Genomic DNA, 14,075 nt, shown 5'->3' on the forward strand with positions numbered 1-14,075 from the left:
TATTAAGTGTTTTTCGAGGGCTTATGAGAACTGGCCCGAGAAAAACAATTTAATAGGCGGGCTGGCGGGAGAGACGGGAAAGGGGCTTCCTTCACAAACACACAGGTGTAGCTGGTCCCGGTGCCCTTCCGGATGGCGAACTGGAATGTAGCAGGAACCTCGGAGCAGCAGCTGAGATGCCACAGGTGGGTGTTATGAATAAAAAGTTATCTATTTTTGTTTAAGGTTGCAGAGTTAAAACCGGTTGGACCGGTTGCTGTTAAGTTAGCTTCATTGTTAAGAGTTCTTCTTCAATTGCCCGTTAATGGTTGGTGATTAGCCATTGTCCTCCTGATGCCTGCCCGGGAGCACACCTGGACACAGCAGCACCAGGAAAATAGGAGTGGCCTGAGACCTCGTATGCAGATGAGAAATGCATTGCTCCAAATCTTCCCGTTTTCCAGGAAAACCCCTAAAAACAATGAGCCAACATAGAATTAGGGGACCTAGGGGATCTCTAAGGATGGGCGCGTAGTCCAGTGCCTGCTTGGATCCTTTTTGCTTCTCACCCTAACCTAAGGATGTTCACTAGGGAGAGGACCCGAAGTGTTGGACCAAAAAGCAGGAATCTGCCAATCTCCCGTGAGGACGCAGTCCCCAGCTCTGCCTGCAGACCAGCGGACAAAGCTGCATCATCATCCTCCTCCTTCGTGCCCATCCTGGGAGCAGTGGCGGCGTGGGCACGACCCGTCGATTTCTCCCCACCTGAGCTGAATTTCTTTAATAAAGGCATTAAAAAGGAGAAAGATCTCCTGCCCATTTATTTCAAGTATGAGTGAAAGACATAATGCTTGTAATACATTACTATGTTGCACAAAGTTGCAAAAATAATTAAATAATCTTGATTGTTAAAGAAAAAGTTATATCAAGTATATTTTACTGTGCTTCTTAGATGATCAGTTGAATTAGTAAGATAAAAATTATGACATTTAAAGCGAGAAATATTGCAGATGCTAAATTACTGATTTAAATATTAAGTCAGTAAGGGTTTCCATAAATTCCAATCCATTACGAAAAATGTATTTCTAGTAAATGCTTTACCCATTCATCTTGTCAAATACACTGAAAATTTTTCTCGCACCTTTAATTTATGATGCATTTGCTTTGAGTCTGAACTGCTTTATATTCAAGAAACAAGGGGGAAAATTAATTTCATTAAACTGCGAGCATCTAAAAGCTAGTTTTTTCTAACCAAGAAAAGCAGGCATTTCCCCAGGCCATCCGTAGATGCCTGTGTTAAGCAGATGAATATGAGTTAATGTTTCTGGAGAGAAGTCAGGATTAAAGCAGCCAGGTTCTGTTCAACAGACAGACTAAAGGCAGTGCTGGCTGACAGAGCTTTCTGTCAGTCTTGCATAAAGCAATTCATGGCTTCATCCAGCTCAGCCTCTCATGGATTTTGTGTTGAAAAGGAAAAAAGAGGGTGTCCCTGGAACACAGTCGGTGTTCAGACAATTCTCACTGACGGAGTAGTTTTTGTGGAAGTGTCCAATGAATGCACACAAAATCAAGATGTTGAATTTTTGGTTAATGAAAAGCCCTAAGCAGCCACGTCCTTTGCTCGCTCAAAGACTGTATCCTGAAGTCACCAAAAAGCCTAGTGACAACTCAATTTTATTCAACTAACTGAGACTGCAATGTGCCCACAACACAACCTATGTATTACAACTAAGTGACAATTATCAGCCACAACTGGCCACCTTTAGATGGAAAAGTTTCTCCTGAACTTTTAAATCCATGAGCAGGAAGTGCTGAAAAGCAACCAGTGAGTGCTCAGCCAGTTCAGACTTTCTGGGCAGCTACAACTGCCTCACCTTGGAGGAGCACTGGTAGCGTCATATTTGTTCTGAAATCTTGCTAGAGCATGAATTAAATTTACAACTTAACCAAGCATGAAATTATGTTTTCAATAATAATTCAATAAAAGTCGCATGTGCTGGGAACAATTACATATCTCATTGAAGTATCCAGTATCACCAAAGGGGCCCATTTGAGTCATTAAATAATGTGTGATTGCCCATCTACAGTGCACCAGGACAGAAAGCTGATAGTGCAGTCAGCTTCAGTGAGCCAAAAGAGGATGCAGGTGTGAGAAATAGCTACTCACTTTTCTTAAATTTGGAAATTTATTACACCTTATCAAAAATGCAACAGAAGACTGAATAGAGAAAATATTACAGCTCTGGGAGCAAAGGATTTTTCCCGTTGTGTGCGCTCGCCCACACAATGGAGGTGTCACCTTTTAACCCTTTTGCCCCTCCCCAAGTTCTGTCCATCGACTCCTTCTTCGCTGTCCAGTGGTGGAGATCTCTTCCTCAAATCCTGGCTGGAGGTCAGATGTTACCATAGTGACAAGCCAGCCCTCCCAGATGTCCCAACCCCGGCTGTCCCTTGATGACAACGCAAGGGGGTAAAACAAAACTATAAATCTACATTATCTATATACATGATATTTGTCTGTTAATTGTGGGAGTCAATCATTGCATTACTCATCTATCACACAGCTAGCAAAGCTTATTGGTTGGGCTTAAAATACCACAAAAAGCCAAAGAAATGTAACTTTCATTTTGCAAAAAGTTGGAAAATGCATCTCTTTAATGCTTTGTGGACTCTTGCTATCATGGCAGATCTTGAGATGAGAACTAACTATCTCATTTTGGAATGACTGTTCCAATTCCCTTCTTGTTTGCAGCCAGTTTCTGTCTGCTCTAACTGGGAGCTGGTTCTCCTGCTCTCTACAGCAACATAATTCTTTTTCATAGCATTTGATGTGCAGAACTCCCCTCTGTCTTCTCACGCTATTACAAAATGATTGCAGTCAGCCTAACTAATATTTATAAAGTTTGTTGTAATAATTTGACATACTCAGTATTTCATCCAGCTGGTTTATTCTCCCATTACATCCACCAGATGCTGTAATATTGTTCATAATTTCTGTGTGCAGTGTTCAGTCAAAGGCTGCTGCATGTTCCCACACCAGCACAGCTCTCTGTCTCCAGCAATCACCTCCACAGGAGTACCAAACCTTCTGAAAATAACGGATGGTATTTCCCAGAAGCAGGAAGAAAAATTCAAGTTTTTCATACCTCCCAGTAGTTCCTCTTTTTAGGAATCTCTTCAGTTTACTGCACATCCCTCTGCTTTTGATTAGTTATGCAGGGCACAATGGGGCATTAAAAAAAGGACCAACAGTACTAGACAAAGAATTTTAGCTGTTGAAACAATATGTAGTTTTATAGCTAAAGGGCTTTCAGGAAAAGACAAGTCTAAGTGGAGGAGAGGATACGAGCAAAATCCATTAGTCAAAATAATACATAATCCTTTAAATGACATCACTAGCTGAGAAAAGATACTGTAAAATACCTCATTATTACCAGTATTATCAGATATCTGGGAATGAAACAGGTTTTAACCCAAAGAATGATGGAGATGCAAGTGAAACACTTCCTCACTTGTGCTGGTTTCTGGGTTCTGACCTAGTACCTTTGTTATGTTGAGGGTTAGGATTTTTCCTTTTGGTTCTTTCTCTCATGGAATTTTATTCCCATTTGTTGCTAGCAGACAATAACCACGGGTACTTAAGAGACAAAAGATGCAGCTGAGGGGGAGGGGGAGGAGAGTGGCTGGCTGCACTATCACAGCAGAGGGGCATTCTCTTGGGAAGGGCAGAGATTCTGCGAGATTTTGGCTGGGAGGAGAGGAGCTGGGCTCAGCTCCTCTCGTTCTCAACATTGGAGGAGGACGGTCGAGCTGTTGCTTGCTGCAAGGAGAATTCACTGCCGCTGCTGAAGCTCAGCCTTGTACTGCTTCTTCCTTACTGGGGGTGATGTCATGAGCAGAAAAGTCGTCCCTTTTTGTTTAAGTTGCAGAGTTAACAAGTTAAACCAATCGCTGTTGTTAATAACTTCATGTTGCAATCACCTGTTGTTAATAGTTTTTCTTCAATTACCTGTTAATGGCTGGAAATCAGCCCAAGTGTCCCCCTGCTGCTTCCTGGAGGATGACACCTGAGACTGCGGGCAGGGAGGGAGGTGATGTCAGAGCTGGTATACAGAAGAGGAAGCCCCCTCACCAAATCTTGGAAGAAAAACCCCTAAAACAACGTGCCACCATGGAATTAAGAGATCTAAGTGATGTCTAAAGGTGAGGAACTGAATCCAGTATCTGCTAAGATCCTTTTTACCTCTCACCCTAACCTAAAAGGATGTCGGCTAGAAAGAGGCCCTCGAATGTCAGACTGAAAAATCAGATTCTCCTAGGTGCTCTCGTGAGGATGGAAGCCCCAGCTCTGCCTGCACACCAGCAGACACAGCTGCATCATCCTCCTCCTCCTCCGTGCCATTCCTGGGAGCAGCAGCAGCGCGTGTGACCCGTCGGCTCTCCCCACCCGAGCTGATTTTTAATAAAGGCATTAAAAAAGGAGAAAAAAGGAGAAAGATCTCCTGCCCTATTTATTTCAGGTGAGCCTTTGCTCGTGAGAGCAGCCATTGCACTGGGACCTTGCTGATGCCTGACCTGACTGGAAAGGACCCTCCTCCTCTGCTTGGGTGCCTCAGGGGACAGACCTGGGACCCCGACCCCCTTCCCCTTTTTGGAGAGCATTTTGGAGAGCGTGTCATCCTGGCTGCGTGTGGCGGTTGCTGCTGCTACCCAGCCCTGCTGCTTTGTGCTGCTGCCTCAGGTTTTATTGCTACACTAACCCAGCACCCACTGTCCACTTGATGCCCGTGGCTTCTGCTGTTTTACATATACATTTATATATGCATATACATAGAACTCATTTCTGCTTGAGAAAACAGCAGACAAACACTGTTGTGGTGATGTGATAGGTGGCAATCTGCAGGATATGCAATTTCTTCCTTTAATATACATCTACCCGTGAAATTCCCTGTTTATTACTTAGCTCCTTAGCTCCTGTCTTCACAGACACTGCTTTTAGTAAGTGCCTATAATTAAATACACTGCAAATCATTCACTATAATAGTAACTGTTTTGGGAAAAGTTTCCTATTTTCCCCACACTAACGTCATTATTTCCTGGACAGTTTCATCCAGCTTTGACAAAGAAGAAATCTCAGTATTTTGTGGAACTTGGCTGGAAGAAAAGAGCAAACCAAGTTTGTGCTGAGGACCAGGAAGGTAAAACTCCATAATAGAGATTAGTATAGAGCTCCTGTCAGCAGCAGTCAACTGGGCAGTCAGCAGGAGCATCCACTGGCACAAAGAACTTTGAAATAGCCACAGCATCTTCTGCCTTTGTCTTTTAATGAAGGGATCTGTGGAGTAGTGGAGTGATAATGAGAGACAGAGGCTAAAATGAAAGAACCTAAAATGAGATTCTGTAGAAAACCATGCTACATTATTTCTTCTGCTTATGGAACACTTTGTGTTAACAGAAGACTGGTCACAAAAAGGCCTCTCAAAAAATCAAACAAGATACAAAAAATCACATGAATCACATGATGCTAGTTCAAAGACTTGGGAGATTAGGTTGAGACAAATGGATAAGCAGATGGCACAAAACTTTGCATGATAAGAGTGTTATAGGTAAAAATTGATCCAGCTAGGTAAAAATTGATCCAGCCAATTTAATAAAAATAAAAATAGAATTTATTTCACGACTGATATACAGTCCCAACAGCCAACAGTCAGGGAACAGCACCGACCCCGGGATGGGAGTTGGGTGAACACAGATCCACCTCTGTGGCACCGAATCCCCACAGTTCACGAGTTCTTATACCCTTTTCCTAGCCTGCAGGGAGTCTCTTTGTCTCCTTTCAGGGTTTTCCATATTCATGTTGCTTCCATTCTCTTCCTGTGCTGGACAAAACCCTATCTGGAATGGATGTGTGTCCATTCTTCTTCGGAACCCGATGTGTGCCCATTCTTCGTTGGGAATCCCGTATTCAGATGTATGGCCCTGATGGCTCTGTTTATCTAAGATGAACATCTTGGTGTTCTCCTGTACATACCAGTGAGAACCCCCATCTCCTGTGCTAGTTCCACTTTGTATCCTAATTGCTTACCTCCTCCTTGGCTGCCAGCTGCCATTTCATCACCCTGTGAAGCAACTCCCTTTTTCCCCTGCTAGTGTGATTTTAAGGTTTTTGTATCTTAGACATATTTCATGCATTTATATATATATTCTCTACCAGCACGAATAGAACAAGAGGAATATTCTGTCAAAAACTGGCATACATCCCTGTGCTTCCAAACAATATTCTTCTGTAAATATACATCTATAAAAGAAATGTGGTGTAAGCTGTGAAAAATCTGGATGAAACATCCATCTGGTCGTGGGTAGCCTGTGGTTTACTTTTACTGAGAAGGTTTCTAATAGACAAGACAAAGTTTTAAGCCTGGAGTTGAGATTTAGAGGCATGGATTTCCTGATTTGTGGCTGATGAATCCAAGGATGTCCAATATCACTGCCTTCTGTCCATGCCAAATCTATCTTAGCAGGGAGGCTCTGAGGGCAGAATTTCTGTCTCCAGCATTCAATATGTCCCTGGGCAACATCAAACCAGGAGGGCTCTTTAGCAGTGTTTCTGTGCTTCTAATTGAGCAATACCCAGTAAATAGCCCCATATCTGTCCAATAGTGATTTACATCCCAATCCATCTTCATGCTACAAAAACCACAGCAGCTGTGTGGTTTTTTAGTACCATACTGAAAAAAGAGATCACAAATGTATTTCTGCATCATTTCAGTCACTCAAAAGTAGCTATTAATGTCCACCACATAAATAAAATGCTTTACCAAAGTAAACACACAAATACAGTTATTTGGAAGAGCTGTGACAATATCGTAAGTACATTTGTATGATTAAAAATAAGTCACATTTTAATCCTTTTTTTTTTTGTTTTCCCCCTCAAAGGCTTCTTTGCTCAGTACATTTGAACACTGTTTTTGGTAGAGGTCTTAACTAGTCCTATGTGATGCAGGACTAGAGGAAATACACAGATAAAGCTAAACACTTAGTGAAGGCAAAGGAACTTCAAAGGAGCTTCTAAGTGCCACCTCAGCACAGCTGTGCTGCCATTGGCACAGCCCTGGAAGGTGCTGTGATTTAAAGCCATATCTGTGATAGGTTTCTCTGCACTCTTCACAGAGTGGCAGGAAAAGGGGGACTACAGAAGTGTGAGAGCACAGGTTTAAAACCATCAATAGCAAATTACAGTGTTGATATGTTGCCTCCAGCTGCTGGCTGGGACATGGAAGAAAGGATAAAGGAGTAAAGGCTAAAGCTATTCCTTTTTTCTTTTCAATATTTTTTTTAAACATCTTCAGAGAGCAAAGAGACATAATTTGCTCTTATTAGCCCTTGCCCACTCTTCTCCTTCCCCTTCCTCCTCATCCCAGTGTATATCCCACATGAATCTCTGTGTCAGCATGACATATTACTGTACTCTGTAAAACATCCTCTCCTGCCTGACACAGGTGGCACTGAGTTATTACAATGAAAAAGAATGCAGTACACGCTCTTCTTCTATGCAGGCTTACAAGAGAAAATGTTTCTTTTAATAATCTTCTTCACATTTTCCAGTTCAAACTGCCCAACGATTTTTGGCAGTCAAGTTAAACTTTATTTTCTTATTTTCCCAGCTTAAAATGTCCATTCTCAGACCTACCCTGGTAGTTTGGGTCTGGTTGTTGTTCAGGGATACAAACAATGACTTGATAAAAAATACCTTGCTGGAGTGCTCAGTTCTAATTGATTCTGTTGGAAAGGACATAATACAGACAAAGAATTACTGATTCACACTTACTAAGTGACACAGCTACCACACACCAACAGCACTGCTATGAGCTCTGAGTCTCTGCCACTTTCTGTACAGCAACAACACATACCAAATAAAAAAGGGTACATGCAAAAGGATTATTTAATCTTCCTAGTTTTCTTATAAGGCCTATAAGCCCCTGTAATACACACTGTCCCTTATAGTAAGAACAGTTTTGTACCCCAAATTTAATTACATTTTCCTCGTCTGCTGCAGAATCATCTACTGATGTTTTCCCTCAGCCTGTTGGATGACACACAGCTTAAATGCTCCCACTCCTCCACTCTCTAGATCCCATGCCGATCCACAGATTTGTTTTTGATTATTAGAGTTCATTGACAACAATTTTTCAGTTTTTCCCCTTAAGCTCCTTTCTAGCATCTAATCCTAAAATACATAGTTTAATTCTCCCATCTATAAGCAAACTGTGCCTGCTTCAGTTTTCAACCATCACAGATTAACACTTCTGGGATGAGAAATATTGAATTTGCACTTCTCTCCAGCCACAAATGCTACTCAGAATTGGGAATGGCAGCAGTGTTATTTATCTCAGCAGAACTGACATGTGTCTTTCACACAGTACCCACTCCAGCTGCAAGGCAGAAATACCTGCTGAATATCTGGTGATTTCTTGATTTAACCATTTTGGATGAAAGTGAGGAAAACACAAAAAAAGAGAACCTTTTTCCTCACTTCCTTAACAGCTAGATTCAATCTGTCAGGAGCTGAGGCCTTGACAGCTCCCACTTCACAGCTCTTTGGAAAGCCAGATCAGCACCTTGCTGCCACAAACAGCCTCAGCCAAAGTGTGGCACCTTCCCAGACGCGCAGCAGACACTTTACACACGTTATGAAGTCCCCACTCACATCCTAATCCAGACTTACAGAATTCCAGAGCCATTTCAGACACAGGGGATGGCAGCCACTAGTAGCCACAGTAGCAATGTAGCTGCTTAAATGCTGAATGCCCATCCTAAAGGATGCACTGACCATAACAGGTAACTAACATTTGCTTTCTGAGAAGAGAAAAAAATCTCTGATACACAGAAATTGCAGGCTTTTGCCATTAAACTGCAAACACAGACTTGTAAATGCTGAGGTCAGGATTTACCAGGAGGAGAGGGACATGGATTCTTATTAATTCTGTTTAGCATGGCCAGATTTTTGCTTCATGAACTGGTGGCAGCTGAACAACAACCTTGGACATGCCTGCACCTTCCCCAGATATCCTGACCTTGGTAGTATGATTCAAATTCTGTGTGCAAAATGACATGGAACATCCCCAGCCAATCGAGTGGGCTCTCAGTTAACAATATTTCATTGATGTTGTATCAAAAATACACACTTTAAACAACATATTATATGTTATTACATTTCAATATGTCATACATTTATTAATGTTTGTAACAAGGCAAGAAAAAAACCCAAAGAATCATAATTTTTGAGTCCAGGAAGCGTGTTTTAACAATGAAATATAAAATTATATGTCATTTAAAGCATATGGTGTGAGGACACCAGAATACTTTTACTATAACAGCAGGATCAGTGTGAGAGAAAAAAATCTTCAGCCTTTTTCATACCAGTGACTATAACCCCAAGTAGAGAATCATGAACATAGACAAGATATATGTTACTTCTACTTCTGCAAGGCTTGAAATAAATATCTGGTTTTATATACAGACCTAAGTGCAGGATGAAATAAATCCAAATAAGATACTATCAATGCAGCGCATAGGGTCTACTAGAAAATAGGAAAGGGGCATTAAGAACAAACTGGGCAAATTTGAAAATTCTTTTGAATATATCAAATTGTAGCTGGAGGCCAGCTGCTGCTCCAGACTTTTTTTTTTTTTTTTTTAAGTCTCATCATTAGGGACTGAAAACTGGAAAGCAACTTATTGAAATAAACATGAGGAGGGAGAAAGGATGGGCAAGGCCTTTGGCTGGGATCTGTTAGCCCAGCTTCAATAACATCTTTAACCTTCTAATGGATCCCAATGTCCAGAAAAGCAGATCCTGCTGATGTTTCTGATTACAAACAGTGAGTGCATTTCCACAGACAGCACACCCACCTTTGCAAGGACACCATGGTCTGCTTTGAATCACTGCACAACTGCAGCTGAGATACAGCAAGATGATTTGAAAGGTCCTCCTGCCAAAGTGAGATCATATCCCAAGCTCAGCACCAGAGTACAGTGCTGTTGGTGGAGTAAATCATTCTCCAGGTCTAGGATCTCCCAGGAAATTTCCCATGGCAGACAAGTGAGCTTGTTTTATGGCACCAGACAGGATTAAAGGTCAAGCAGAGCAATGAAGAAGCTGCAGAAGTATATTCTTGTGCCTGTTCAGGACTCATTTCATGGGTGATCTGTGTCAGAGAGAACCCGAAACTGAGAACACACCAAGGAGCCTATCTGAGACTTCACATATTCCAAACTGATGCAATCTCATGGACAACTGAACCAGTAAGGAAAGAAAGGTCCCGATACAGAGTAAGGTGCAGATCCTGAACTTTTCCCCTGTGCATGATCTACTAGCAGAAAAGTCTGCAGTCTATGTCTGAAAAAAAACCAGCATTTTTTTCTTGTTCTAAATTCCATGATGAGGGTGAATAAACAAGTTACTTTAACCTGCTGGTTCCACTGCAAGTTCACTCACTAACACATCCCAGAGCATCCAGAACTGTAGAAGCATTAGAAATGGTAAACAATTATTTAAGCGGCAATACTACGTGTCATTTTTATTCATTAAAGTTTTTGATGCTCGCATCAGACTTTTGACTTTCCAAAGCTACTTTACATCAAAAATCATTATTAAGACCTCTAAAAGTATATCACAAGTCAGTTTACAGACGACATTGATGTCTTATTGCTATCCATTCCTCCTGGACCATTTCTAACATTTCATTTTTTATATTCCTGCAGTGCTGAAATATGGTTCATACCAGTATCTGTCCTTTTAGTAATCACCAAAGCAAACCTTGGCAGTTGTCATATATTGCACTCTTGAGAAAAATGCTAGTAATATTCTGAATTCATTGAACAGCATGGAATCAGAACTAACTGGCAGAGAAACCATTTAACTGATTTCAATCCATAAATCTCTTTTCTCCCACTCCATTTTAGTTTAGAAGCTGCTGAATGTAGCCATTATCTTGTAATGCATAGAATGAACCAATTATTTATATGGATATTAATTTAAATAATACATGATTGTATTCATTAATGCCCCCCATATGAGCAGGCAGATGTGTGGATCTTGCTGATTAACTTCCATTTATGCACACTGAGTTACAGAATAACAGACCTTGGCCAGCAGACATCAATTGCTTTTATTTCCCCAGGGGTCAACATCAGGTATAACGTCCTGGCTTGCCTTAAAAATAAAGTGGTTTTAAACAGAACTTTACCTGCTTTAGGCAACAATTTCAGTCCTTGAGTGTGACCTAAAATGACTCATAAGACATAAGGTCACTGATGTGGCAAGGTTTAATTACTTAGCAGGGATGCACTTGCTGTCTAAAGCAAATGCTGCTGCTCAACGTGTTTTTAGCAGAAAAAAGAAAAAAAAAAAGTATGGCCAACAACTGTAGCTGAGTCTTAAAGAATTCTAGAAATGGGGCTTTTGAAATTAAGTCCACAGAGAACCAGGAGACCAAAGTCAGATGGGCTACAGAAAGGCAAGGGACAAAAATTGGGGGAACCAAAGGCAGAGCTCTTGCAGAGGTGAACTGAGGAAGGAGTCCCAGCAAAGGACCAGGTCAGTGGGAAATGGAGTGGTTTTTTCATCCACCACAATCACCCATGAAACCCTGCTTTGGAGCTTGAAACCCAAGGTGCTTTCTGCCTAAATGTAAGATATTCTATTGTGCTGATTGCTTTGGTGCTCAAGTGAATCCAGAGCAAAAAGAGCAGAGAAAGTAAAAGGGTGCCATTCTTTGTGACATGGAGGAGTGTGATTTGCAAATGAATAAGGGTTGGCATTGTTTATCAGAAAGGGCTGTTTCTCTGAAATGGGCTGCTTGCTGAATTCATCAGAATGGATAACTAATAGACAAAGCTGGGCCTGAGAGAGAACTGGAACCTGGGGAGTTTCCTCAAAAGCAGCATTTCTTCTTCTGCATGTAAATTCATTAAATATCTCGCGCTGAAGTTCCGGATCTTGAAATCCAATTATCTGTATCAATGACACTCAAGACTTCAGACTGCTAAGCCACTTTCTCAGGAAATGGAGAATCACACATACAGAATAAGAGCACAACTCAGAATAATATCTGATGGTGCTTAAATTGTAAGTGTGTGACCTGATACTGCCCTGAAATCGTTGGATGGCACAAAAAGCAATACATCACTGCTCACTGCAACCTTATTGCAAAAAACTGGATCAAAGAGGTATAAATATTTGGTAAATAGCACTGCCATCCCTTTTACTCCTGAATGGAATGGTAAGAATTTTCTTAGCCTCAGACCAGAAGTAACCATTAAGTTGCCTGCTGTGTGATGGGTCACAGACTGGGCTTTTCTCCCCTTGCAGGAAAACAGTGATGCTGTCCTTCATACCCTCCTATCAGATCATTTCTTCTCTTAAGGAGAAAGAAAAATATTGCTTTATTTCTAAGCAGTCTAAAAAATAGTAGGAAAGTCTCAATCTGGTTTACTAAAAGGCTTTCACTGCTAACACTGAAATAAAATAATCTAAAGGAAATAGAAAGGGATGTGCTTAAGTGGAAATTTTAGACACAAATTCTGTAGTGGAATGGAACAGTTTTGGTCTGCCAAGGTGAGAAAGGAGAACTAAACAGGTAACTGGTTTACAGAAATTAAGCAATGCTCCCCACTAAAAATAAAGCCCAAGGGAAAGGAGTGGCAAGGAGTGAAAGGGGTAAGAGGTAGTATTAAGTCAGTGATCATAGACTGTTCCTGTGGGTGAGTCACTTCTGTTCCTAGTGGCAAGGAGTGAAAGGGGTAAGAGGAGGTATTAAGTCAGTGATCATAGACTGTTCCTGTGGGTGAGTCACTTCTGTTCCTCATAAGCGAATTTCCAAAGTGAAGCACACAAAGTAGATATGTTGCTTTCAAAATTAAGTATTTTTTTAAACCTGATAAAACTGAATTTCTAAATTAATAGCAAAAAAAAAATTGTTAAGAATTTGAAGTTACTGTTCCAAGAACAACTGAACTGAGTACTTCCTTCCATCTTGCTCTCTCTTAGAGCTTGAGTCTCCTCCCAGCCCCTTTTCCAAAAGAGGTTTATAATTGTGACTGTGTGCAAGTAGCTGTCTCTCTTGTTCACTGTGCATGCAAGCTAGCTTATCATAACTTTGATTTGAAACCACATCAAATCCCTTTTTTATTTATTCATTATTTTTCTTCGGATCAGTTCCATAAAACCCTTTCATATACAGCATAATCACAGATAAGCCTTGTCCAAGAAACTCCCTGGCTGCAACAGCAATTGGTTCTGAGCGCTCAGAGATGAAGTGCTTCAGCCCATATGAAACACACCTCTATTTTTTACATACAAAAAACATTACTGAGGAAGTGAACACAAATCCACTACCTGCCAAATCAAATCCTCAGTGACGCAAAGAATGAACAAAGAATTTTTATTAAGGCATCAAAATGGCAATCTTTTTTTCTCAGAGGGGAATTTTGATTTAACCATTTTGGAAGTCTCTCTAAGACAAATCACAAGAAGAACAAATCCTGTTCTTGTAACATGATAGAAGATCATTAGTGGCAGTATTTGTGAGCATGGTAAGAACCTCATCACTGATACAGCACCTCCCAGTCTGTTTGTTTTTGCCTCCAAATTTTATCAATAATCAGACATTTGCTTCACTCTGAGCAGGTACAAAAACCCAGCTGAATTCTTAGAACTGCTGAAGACATTGAATATTCTGAACCTCCTGCATTCGGCTCACTGACAACTTCCACATTCTTGAATTTCATGTTTTGCCATTCTGTAATTTACAAATAGCATGAAATGTGTAAGCTTTTATGTACATAGCAGTGTCATCAAAACTCTGAGTTTTGTTTTTTTGGGGTTTTTAAAATCAAAACAAAAAACCTCCACACATTTCCATTTAAAAAGAAAAATGTAAATATTATCCTGAAATTTGGGCCAGAGCTGGAAGCATTACTGTCCTCCAGTAATAACAACACCACCATTTCACATTTCTGTGATAAAGCCCACATAAATTCTGATGCATTTGCACATGTGCCACCAGAACCTCCATGGGAAGTACAGAGCAAAT

General features: G+C 40.9%; 1 protein-coding gene across 1 annotated transcript in view; it reads right to left on the reverse strand.

Moving 5' to 3' along the window:
* Positions 1-14,075, reverse strand: part of CA10 (carbonic anhydrase 10) — a 110,253-nt gene that overhangs the window by 95,225 nt on the left and 953 nt on the right. The window lies entirely within an intron of this gene.

The sequence above is a fragment of the Onychostruthus taczanowskii genome, unplaced genomic scaffold, assembly GCF_017590055.1.
Source record: "Onychostruthus taczanowskii isolate IOZ18803 unplaced genomic scaffold, ASM1759005v1 scaffold30, whole genome shotgun sequence".
Lineage (NCBI taxonomy): Eukaryota > Metazoa > Chordata > Aves > Passeriformes > Passeridae > Onychostruthus > Onychostruthus taczanowskii.